Source organism: Oncorhynchus gorbuscha, linkage group LG01 (assembly GCF_021184085.1).
Source record: "Oncorhynchus gorbuscha isolate QuinsamMale2020 ecotype Even-year linkage group LG01, OgorEven_v1.0, whole genome shotgun sequence".
NCBI lineage: Eukaryota > Metazoa > Chordata > Actinopteri > Salmoniformes > Salmonidae > Oncorhynchus > Oncorhynchus gorbuscha.
The window spans coordinates 97,469,209-97,478,117 of NC_060173.1; positions in this window are offsets into that span (position 1 = coordinate 97,469,209).

Below are 8,909 nucleotides of genomic sequence, written 5' to 3' on the forward strand. Positions count from 1 at the left end.
CCCACCCCAACTCACGCCCTGATCATAATAAAACAAATAATAAAATAACAGAAATATGGTCAGAACATGACAATTTATATGTCTATGGTTGCCTAGATTGGTTCTCAATCAGAGGCAGCTGTTTATCGTTGTCTCTGATTGGGAACCATATTTAGGTAGCCATATTCCTTGGTTATTTTGTGGGTTGTTATTCTATGTTTAGTTGCCTGTTCTGCACTAGCCATATTGCTTCACTGTTCGTTTTGTTTAGTTCTGTTCAGTGTTCTCTCTTTAATTAAAGAGTTATGTTCGCTTATCACGCATGCACCATGGTCTCCTCCTTATGACGACCGTGTCATATATGAACATGTTTGACTGCAAATTAAAATGTTGTGAACTCTTGTTCAAGCACAGGGATGAGCTACTTTGATGGGGTGGGGGCCACAAAGAAAATCAGTGCCCACAATGGCTCGCGGGTCTGCGTACACACATCCATACAGGCATGCAGTCAAACTGATTTGTGCAATCAATCTATTTACGCAGTTCACATTTTTGTTTTGAAGTTCATTTCCTGCAATTTGGCCATGGGGTGTGGAGAAAGTTTTGCAGTTTTAAGGCAAGTTTTCTGCAATTCTACTCATTTTGCCATGGGGTGGAGAGAACTTTTTGCAATTTTATGACAAATTTCATGCAATTCTACTCATTTTGTCATGGGGCAGAGTGAAAGAATGTGTAGTTTTACAGCTGATTTTCTCATGCATTTTGCCATGGGGTGGAGAGAAATTGTTGCTGTTTTAAAGCAAATTTCCTGCAAATCTACACATTTTTCCGTGACTTATGTCATTAATCAATCTAAAAATTGTTAGCTGACATAGCTAATTCAGTAACTGTCAGTGATTGACATAACAAGAGAAAAACTGCTGATTCACAACCAAATTTGCACCTTGTGTATTCTACTATTCTAACTCTTAACAGTAAGTTGAAGAAAAAAAATGAAGAAAAATAAATATACTTTTAAATGTTGGTCGGGGGCCTTTTTTTGGAAATTGATCTGAGGGACTACAAAAGGTGGGCCGTGGGCCGCTCGTTGCAGATCCCTATTCTAGAATGTAAACTTATTTTATTTGAGTTTCTTGGATTTTTGTCACCCATGAGCAAATCGGGAAGGGGACTGTGGATATGTCTCTGTCTGTATAGTACATTTGTATGTTCGTTCATCACACGTGATATCTCAGACAGTACTCGGCCGATTTTGACTAAACTTTGGTGAATGATGGGTTTTGGGGACGTTATAGTAATCAACTGTACGTACATTAGTCACACGTGATATCTCAAACACCACTGGCCCCATTTTGATGAAACTTGGATTAATGAAGCGTCATGCCATAGAGATCTGTCATTGACAAAATTACACTGATTGGCCCAAGGGTGGCACTGCATCAATCGTGATGGATGACATGTTTACTGTTTTGCTTTATTTTGGCTTCCATACACAATGTACTGCTTACATTTCCTCCATAATATTTGTTTTGGCAACTAGTGTGAATTATTAATCAAGAACCTATCTTTTGATTAATGCATGAATGAACCCTTTTGATCAATGTGTGTATGTATTCAGAATATACAGTGCCATCAAAGTTTTCATACACATTGACTTATTCCACATTTTGTTGGGTTACAGCATGTATTCAAAATTGATTAAATAGATTTGTTTCACCCATCCACACACGATACCCGATAACGGCAAAGTGAAAACATATTTTTGAAAATGTAGCATGAAAAATGAAATACAGAAACATCTCATTTCCACAAGTATTCACGCCAGAGTCAATACTTTGTCGAAGCACCTTTGGCAGTGATTACCACTGTGAGTCTTTTGGGGTACGTCTCTAAGAGTTTTCTACACTTGGATTGTGTAACATCTGCCCATTATTATTTTCAAAATGATTCAAGCTGTCAAATTGGTTGTTGCTCATTGCAAGGCAGCTATTTTCAGGTCTTGCCATAGATTTTCAACTAGATTTAAGTCAACTGTAATTTGGCCATTCAGGAACATTCACTGTCTTCTTAGTAAGCAATTCCAGTGTAGATGTGTTTTTGGTTATTGTCCTGCTGAAAGGTGAATGTATCTTCCAGTGTCTGGTGGAAAGCAGACTCAACAAAGTTTTCTTCTAGGATTTTGCCTGTGCTTAGCTCCATTCCATTTATTTTCGTTTCTGAAAAACTCCCCAGTCCTTAATGATTACAAGCATACCCATAACATGATGCAGCCACCACTATGCTTGAAAATATGGAGAGTTTTACTCAGTAATGTGTTGTATTGTATTTTCCCCAAACATAACACTTTGTATTCAGGATAAAAAGTTAATTGCTTTGCCACATTTTTTTGCAGGATTACTTTAGTGCCTTGTTGCAAACAGGATGAATGTTTTGGAATATTTTTATTCTGTACAGGCTTCCTTCTTTTCACTCTGTCAATTAGGTGTCACATTCGGACCTTAGTTCCTTTGTTATGTCTTTGTTTTAGTATGGTCAGGGCGTGAGTTGGGTAGGTTGTCTATGTTCGTTTTTCTATAATTTGGGATTTCTGTGTTCGGCCTAGTATGGTTCTCAATCAGAGGCAGCTGTCAATCGTTGTCCCTGATTGAGAATCATACTTAGGTAGCCTGGTTTCACTTTTGAGATATGGGTGTTTGTCTTCCGTGTCAGTGTTTGTTACCACACGAGACTGTTTTGTTTATTCACGTTTATTGTATTGTTCTGTTGTGTTTGATTAAACATTATGGACACTTACCAAGCTGCGTATTGGTCCTCCGATCCGAGACGTAACCCTTCTCGCTACTCCTCCTCAGAAGAGGAGGACGAGATCCGTTACATGAGGTCAGTATTGCGGAGTAGCTTCAATGTTGCTGATCCATCCTCACTTTTCTCCTATCACAGCCATTAAACTCTGTAACTGTTTTAAAGTCACCATTGTCCTCATGGTGAAATCCCTGAAAGGTTTCCATCCTCTCTGTCATCCAAAGTGTAATTAAGAACTTCACCATGCTCCAAGGGATATTCAACGTATGCTTTTTAAAATTTGACCCATCTTTAAGAACTTCACCATGCTCCAAGGGATATTCAATGTATGCTTTTTAAAATTTGACCCATCTTTAAGAACTTCACCATGCTCCAAGGGATATTCAATGTATGCTTTTTAAAATTTTACCCATCTACTAATATGTGCATTGGACAACCTTCCTGGTCTTTGTGGATGAATCTGTGTTTGAAATTCACAGCTTGACTGAGGGACCTTACAGATAATTGTATGTGTGGAGTACAGAGATGAGGTAGTCATTAAAAAACAGGTTAAACTCTATTATTGCACACAGAGTGAGTTCATGCAATTTATTATGTGACTTGTTAAGCACATTTGTATTCCTGAACTTATTTAGGCTTGCAATAACAAAGGGGTTGAATACTTATTGGCTCAAGATGTTTTATTAATTTGGGAAAATTTGCAAAAACACAATACCACTTTGACATTATAGGGTATTGGGTGTAGCCCAGTGACAAAACAAATTCAGGCTGTAACACAACATATTGTGGAAAATGTCAAGGGGTGTGAATACTTTCTGAAGAAACTGTATATATTGAATAAAAAACTGCTACTGAAGAGTTCATCTCCATTCAATTAAGTTTATAAAGTTATTATACTATATTATTTCATATCAATTACATCGCTAACACAGCACATCTGTAAATAAGGCACCATGATGCCAAATGCTGTTGGCGCGTTTGCTTGTCATGTTTAATCACAAGAGAGGGCTCCAATATTGCCGCCTAATCGAGGGGATGCTGTGGTAGACAAGACAACTAACTGTATTTAGACTACTGAACATCAATAGCAGCGAGCTGGGAAATGAGAAGACAAAACAGACTGACCAGTACTAGACTCTAACTACATGGCATGGATTTCGCATCCAACAGAACAGGTGTGGCCATGGGCTCTCCATCGCTGTGAGGAGTCGCTCTCCGGAAAGCTTAACCTCTCACATGCAGACAGGCTTCGGCGGGGATTTCTATATTCTTCATGGGCACGCTCTCTTCGAAGCTCACGCGACGGAAGACTGCAGTTGTCTCGGTCATAGTCACGGAGCGGGATGATCCTGTGTGGACAGCAGCGAACGAGAACCACCTGACCGAAACTGGACCGAATGCCGTAATTAAAAATGCGGTTCAAAAGGTCGCTCCAGAGATGCAGAATGTTTCTGTCATCAGCGAGGAAGGCAAGTGCTGAAACTTTCGTTGCCCTTATCAACGCAGCATATACCCTGTTGTCAGGGTGAATGTCAGTGCGGCTGAATAGAGAGAATAAGAAAATGTCAAGTTGCTTTATTTTGTAAAGACAACTTAATACTTGATATTTGAAATATTGAATTAGTTAGGCAGGTATTAATGTCAGTCAGTTACTTCTCTCATTCAGTAGGCCTACTTCAACTAAATATACTGTAATGAAACAGGCAGGGAACAGGTCTCGAACCCTCGACCTTCTAACCCGAAGTCCAGCACGCTTTCGACTGTTCCACAAAAGCATGCTCGTGCGGCAGAGTCTATATTGTTACAATACTCACGTTGCCTATGACATACTACAACTTGCTGGTTATTAGATAGCACATTTTAAACTGTAAAGTAAGCAAGATGAGTCTCACAGTTTGCAGTAGCCTAAACACTATTCCATATAGACCTCATGATTTCCCTAGATACAGTATATAACCTGTCATTACCAGTGTTTGAAACTGCATGGACAATCTTCAAAATTGTAGGGTAAAACCCAGTGACTTCTAGTCAAACCAAACTGTATTTACAAAGGTTTAGGCTAACATGTTGACCACTTCATGCCAGTTTTTGGTTATCTCAACATTTACTGTGCAATGCCCATGGTAGATTGAGTGAAACACATACACACTCATTGGGACCCAGACCCACAGGACCTTGTTGCACCCTGCAACACACCCACATTGGAGTTTGCAAGCTGCATAATGGCTTCTGAGACTTTGACAACATCATGCAGCTTGCACAACATCATGCAGCTTGCGCATCAGAGTCTAATATTGAAGTAATTTTTCTAATGTGCAAGGCCTCCCCTGTAGCCTACAAACATACCCTCCAAATTGAACATTGTTATAGCCCTTACAGCTGAGGTCACTGAAATATTTTTTATTTGGGGATAATATTATACCACCCGTATGTATACCTATTATACCACCATCAATTGAAGTTACAAATCTTCCTTATTAAGAACAAACTGGTCAGATAACAGCATGGGTTGGACATGAGGCAGGACTCATTTACACCACCCTCAGAATACAATCAAAACACACTTATGAAATATTGTAAATCACGATTAGCCTGTAATATACCTCAGAGGAGGCTGGTGGTGGGATTTACACCACCCTGAGTAATCAATCAAAACACACTTATGAAATATTGTAAATCACGATTAGCCTGTAATATACCTCAGAGGAGGCTGGTGGTGGGAGCAATATGAGTAATCAATGGAACAGAGTCAAACCGTTGTTTCCATGTGTTTGAGGTGTTTGGTACCATTCCTTCACTTTCACCACAATTCCTTACGATACATCCTTATTCTAGAATTGATTAAATTGTTTTGTTTCCTCATCAATCTACACACAATACCCCATGAAGACAAAAGCAAAAGCAGTTTTTTAGACACTTTAGCAAATCTATACAAAAAAAACAAACTGAAATATACCATTTGCATAAGTATTCAGACCCTTTATTCAGTACTTTGTCGCAGCACCTTTGGCAGCAATTACAGCCTCGAGTATTCGTGGCTATGACGCTACAAGCATTGCACCTGTATTTGGGGAGTTTCTCCATACCTCTTTGCAGAACCTCTCAAGCTCTGTCAGGTTGGATGGGGAGCGTTGCTGCACAGCTATTTTCAGGTCTCTCCAGAGATGTTCGATCAGGTTCAAGTTCAGGCTCTGGCTGGGCCACTCAAGGCCGTTCAGAGACTTGTCCTGAAGCCACTCCTGTATTGTCTTGGCTGTGTGCTTAGGATCGTCGTGAACCTTCGCCCCAGTCTGTGATCCTGAGGGATTAAAAAAAAATCTGATCCTGAGCGTTGTCTTGGCTGTGTGCTTAGGGCCGTTGTCCTGATGGAAGGTGAACCTTTGCCCCCGTCTGAGGTCAAAATCAAATCAAATTGTATTTGTCACATGCGCCAAATACATCAGGTGTAGACCTTACAATGAAATACTTACTTACAAGCCCTTAACCAACAATGTTTTAAGAAAAAACGTGTTAAGTAAAAAAATAGAAAATAAAAGTAACAAATATTTAAACAGCAGCAGTAAAATAACAATATCGAAGCTATATACAGGGGGTACCGGTAGAGTGTCAATGTGCGGGGGCACCAGCTAGTCGAGGTAATTGAGGTAATACGTACATGTAGGTAGAGTTAAAGTGACTATGCATAGATAATAAACAGAGAGTAGCAGCGTAAAAGAGGGGTCTGGGTAGCCCTTTGATTAGCTATTCAGGAGTCTTATGGCTTGGAGGTAGAAGCTGTTAAGAAGCCATTTGGACCTAGACTTAGCGCTACGGTACCGCTTGCCGTGCAATAGCAGAGAGATCAGTCCATGACTAGGGTGGCTGGAGTCTTTGATACTTTTTAGGGCCTTCCTCTGATACCTTGTGGTATAGAGGTCCGGGATTGCAGAAAGCTTGGCCCCAGTGATGTACTGGGCCTTACGCACTACCGTCTGTAGTGACTTACGGTTGGAGGCTGAGCAGTTGCCATACCAGGCAGTGATGAGACCAGTCAGGATGCTCTCGATGGTGCAGCTGTAGAACCTTTTGAGGATCTGAGGACCCATGCCAAATCTTTTCAGTCTCCTGAGGGGGAATAGGCTTTTTCGTGCCCTCTTTACGACTGTCTTGGTGTGTTTGGACCATGAGAGTTTGTTGGTGATGTGGACGGCAAGGAACTTGAAGTTCTCAACCTGCTCCACTGCAGCCCCGTCGCTGACAATGGGGGCGTGCTCGGTCCTCCTTTTCCTGTAGTCCACAATCATTTCCTTTGTCTTGATCACATTGAGGGAGAGGTTATTGTCCTGTCACCACATGGCCAGTTCTCTGACCTCCTCACTATAGGCTGTCTCATTGTTGTTGGTGATCAGGCCTACCACTGTTGTGTCATCGGCATGCTTAATGATGGTATTGGAGTCGTGCCTGGCCATGCAGTCATGAGTAAACGGGGAGTTCAGGACTGGACTGAGCACGCACCCCTGAGGGGCCCCTGTGTTGAGGATCAGCGTGGCGGATGTGTTGTTACCTACCCTTACCATCTGGGGGCGGCCCGTCAGGAAGTCCAGGATCCAGTTGCAGAGGGAGGTTTTTAGGCCCAGGGTCCTTAGCTTAGTGATTAGCTTTGAGGGCACGATGGTCTTGAACGCTGAGCTGTGGTTAATGAATAGCATTCTCACATACAGTTGTCGGAAGTTGGAAGTTTACATACATCAAATACATTAGCCAAATACATTTAAAGTCAGTTTTTAACCATTTCTGACATTTAACGCTAGTAAAAATTCCCTTTCTTGGGTCAGTTAGGATAACCACTTTATTTTAAGAATGTTTAATGTCAGAATAATAGTAGAGAGAATGATTTATTTCAGCTTTTATTTCTTTCATCACATTCCCAGTGGGTCAGATGTTTACATGCACTCAATTAGTATTTGGTAGCATTGCCTTTAAATTGTTTATCTTGCGTCAAATGTTTCGGGTAGCCTTCCACAAGCTTCCCACAATAAGTTGGGTGAATTTTGGCCCATTCCTCCTGACAAAGCTGGTGTAACGGAGTCAGTTTTGTAGTCTTCCTTGCTCGCACACACTTTTTCAGTTCTGCCCACAAATGTTGAGATCAGGGATTTGTGATGGCCACTCCAATACCTTGAATTTGTTGTCCTTAAGCCATTTTGCCACAACTTTGGAAGTATGCTTGGGGTCATTGTCCATTTGGAAGACCCATTTGTGACCAAGCTTTAACTTCCTGACTGATGTCTTGAGATATTGCTTCAATATATCCACATAATTTTCCTTCCTAGGGATGCCATCTATTTTGTGAAGCGCACCAGACCCTCCTGCAGAAAAGCAGCCCCGCAAGATGATGCTGCCACTCCTGTGCTTCATGGTTGGGATGGTGTTCTTCAGCTTGCAAGCATCCCCCTTTTTCTCCCAACATAACCATGGTCATTATGGCCAAACAATTATATTTTTGTTTCATCAGACCAGAGGACATTTCTCCAAAAAGTACAATCTTTGTCCCCATGTGCAGTTGCAAACCGTAGTCTGGCTTTTTTTATGGCGGTTTTGGAGCTGTGGCTTCTTCCTTGCTGAGCGGCCTTTCAAGTTATATTGATATAGGACTCGTTTTACTGTGGATATAGATACTTTTGTACTTGTTTCCTCCAGCATCTTCACAAGGTCCTTTGCTGTTGTTCTGTGATTGTTTTGCGCTTTTCGCACCAATGTACGTTCTGTCTTCCTGAGCGGTATGACGGCTGTGTGGTCCCATGGTGTTTATATTTGCGTACTATTGTTTGTACAGATGAATATGGTTCCTTCAGAAATTACTCCCAAGGATGAACCAAACTTGTGGTCTATAATTGTTTTTTTGAGGTCTTTGCTGATATCTTTTGATTTTCCCATGGTGTCAAGCAAAGAGGCACTGAGTTTGAAGGTAGGCCTTGAAATACATCCATAGGTACACCTCCAATTGACTCAAATGATGTCAATTAGCCTATCAGAAAATTGTAAAGCCATGACATAATTTTCTGGAATTTTCCAAGCTGTTTAAAGGCACAGTCAAGTTAGTGTATGTAAACTTCTGACCCATTGGAATTGTGATACTGTGAATTATA